Source organism: Haematobia irritans, chromosome 5 (genome assembly GCF_050003625.1).
Source record: "Haematobia irritans isolate KBUSLIRL chromosome 5, ASM5000362v1, whole genome shotgun sequence".
NCBI classification, from domain to species: Eukaryota; Metazoa; Arthropoda; class Insecta; order Diptera; family Muscidae; genus Haematobia; species Haematobia irritans.
The window spans coordinates 1,044,031-1,047,000 of NC_134401.1; the positions used below are offsets into that span (position 1 = coordinate 1,044,031).

The 2,970-nt window shown below is 32.2% G+C and overlaps 1 long non-coding RNA gene across 1 annotated transcript; it reads left to right on the forward strand.

The window, feature by feature from the left end:
- Positions 1-1,110: 1,110 nt before the first annotated feature.
- On the forward strand, positions 1,111-2,692 carry LOC142239146 (uncharacterized). Its single transcript, XR_012722931.1, has 4 exons — positions 1,111-1,441; positions 1,507-1,870; positions 1,935-2,266; positions 2,331-2,692. It is a non-coding gene; the product is annotated as an uncharacterized LOC142239146 (long non-coding RNA).
- Positions 2,693-2,970: the final 278 nt, after the last annotated feature.

Here is a 2,970-nt window from a genome sequence, read left to right on the forward strand (position 1 = left end):
CTCCATAAAATGTAGCTACTTAGGAATTCATTCACAGTTTTCAGAAGTTCGAAAAAAAAAACGAATTATTGATCATTATGAGGGGATGAAGCAATAAGAATTTATTACTTTGACGTATTCGCTAAAGGATATCATCTTCAAATAAAATTTGTAGTTTTAACAATTGAATATCACATGTAGTGTCAAAAATACAATCTATGAGAAGTATTTTACAATTGCTTGTTCATGACAAAAAAATCAAAAAAAAAAACAATACATTGTGTTAATATTGTGTTAAATTTTTTCTATTGATATAATTATAAAATAGCAAAACTCAGATGTGACGAGATTTCTTCAAACCTGCATTTAGGACGTCAAGAAATGCATTTATAAGAGGCTTGCTTGAGGGGAATTTTTAGCAGCTATACACCAAGGACAAGAATGTATTTTGATATTGAGTGAAAAAACTGTACTATGTTATAATCTTCTTGTATATGTAAATATATAAATCAAGTATGTGTGGCCGAAAATTTGCCCGTGCCAAATTTCACACTGATAGGAAAAAAAATCAAGTCTGGGGATCGGTCTATAAAGCGGCTATATCTAATTAAGGGCCAATATGAACCAAGATGTTTATGGCTACTTAAGGGTGAATACCGAAATCACGTACCGAATTACAGACGCATGGGGTGAAAAGTAATCCTTCACGAGCTATTCCTACATATTTTGCGATATGGCCCATTTGCAATACCCTGCGACCTATAGCAGTGAAAATTCCTGTGTCCAATTTTAAACATTTATCGCGATTTTAGACGGACGGATGTGTAGGTAAACTCACCACAACCAAGGTAAATGCCCGCCTTGTATACACAGGATCGTGGGTTCAAACCAAAAACCAATTGGATTATCCCCTCTCAGTAATGCTGGTGACATTTCTGAGTGTTTCAAAGCTTCCCTAAGTGGTTTCACTGCAACGTGCAATGCCGTTCGGACTCGACTTTAAAAAGGAAATCCCTTGTCATTGACTTAACATAGAATCGGGCAGCACTCAGTGATAAGTGGGAAGTTCACCACTGTGGTATCACAACGGACTGAATAGTCTAGTCTAGCTATACCTAACCTAACCTACCCAATAAACACAGGATGAGCGTTTTTCAAATGCAACACCTCTTCAGTTTGAGGGTAAATATCATTTTCAACATAAATTCAACTTGACTTGAAAAAGCTCATCTTCAATTCATCTTCAAATTGTTTGCGAATTACAACCAATTTGGCAAAATGTTGACGAAAACTTTGAAAATGTGTTGAAGATAATTGGAGAAAACTTTGACAAAACACTACCCTGAAATGCAACGAAAAAACCACATGGTTTTCAATACTACTTTGGACAACAAAGTTCGTGGAAGAAATACAAAAATGTGGAAATTTTTTAATAATCAATTGAAATTGCTTATAATAATTGGTAAGTAAAACTAAAACACGAAATGAAAACTTGAAGGAAGTCACTAAACTCAAATCTCTTTGCAGACAACTAAAATATTTGGATGCTGATTCTTGGACACATTAAGAGGCTGGCCGATGAAAAATGGTAGTGGCTTATCGAGAAGAGAAAGTTTCCATAAATCAAAGTGCAACCAAAAAAACTTGGTATTTATGCTTTTCCATATCAACAACTACTGGATGATAATTCGCATCACATCGATAGTTTAATTTATATCGCATCATCGGTTTAATTTGTTATTTTGTGAATTGAAATTGCTGGAAATTTATTCCAATTATCTGGCCATCAAGTTCCTGAAAATTGCCAGTATTTTAATAACAACAATTTTGTAATACCAACGTTCTTGAGGAAATCACGAAGTACCTGGTCAGTTGGAAGAAATACAAATTGGTAAGTCAAAATAAAAAGTGAAATGAAAACATAATGGAAATCACAAAACTCGATTGTTTTGCAGAAAACTAAAATCATTGAATGATATATTCTTGGAAGATGTTGGCCGATGAAAAACCGATGAAGGAAACAACAAAGAAAAGTTTTCAGAAAACTTACAAAGTGCAACCAACTAAAACAAAGTGCAACAATTCCTATATCAAGGACTTCTGGATGAAAATGTGCATCATCGGTTTAATTTGTTATTTTGTGAATTGAAATTGCTGGAAATTTATTCCAATTATCTGGTCATCAAGTTCCTGAAAATTGCCAGTATTTTAATAACAACAATTTTGTAACACCAACGTTCTTGAGGAAATCACGAAGTACGTGGTCAGTTGGAAGAAATACAAATTGGTAAGTCAAAATAAAAAGTGAAATGAAAATATAATGGAAATCACAAAACTCGATTGTTTTGCAGAAAACTAAAATCATTGAATGGTATATTCTTGGAAGATGTTGGCCGATGAAAAACCGATGAAGGAAGCAACAAAGAAAAGTTTTCAGAAAACTTACAAAGTGCAACCAATTAAAACAAAATGCAACAATTCCTATATCAAGAACTTCTGGATGAAAATGTGCATTACATCAATTTACATCCCGTCATCAGTTTGATATTTTGTGATTTCCTCTTGCTGGAATCTATTCTAACACACAAGCCAGCAAGATCCTCGATAGTAATTATTTCAAATTGCCAGCATATTAATGACACCAACATTATGGAGGAAATGGAATTATACATGTAAAAATGTTTAAGATATTTAAAGTTGTATTCATAGTTTTATTTATTAATACGTTTAACAAGATAATTACATTTTGATTGGTATAATATTATTATTTTCATATATTATTAATGTTATTTTTAAGATTATTATATTTGTTAACGAAAAAATAATAAAATTTACAAAATCCCTAGAAATTTAGTATTGACTTTCAGTTAGAACTAGGATTGACTTTCATACAAATTGTGGTTTGAAAGTATTCGCAACAATGCTAGTTTTTTATTTTTCTCACATTGAAAACTGTTTGAGAAATTATTGAGTAGCGATGCATTTAAATTT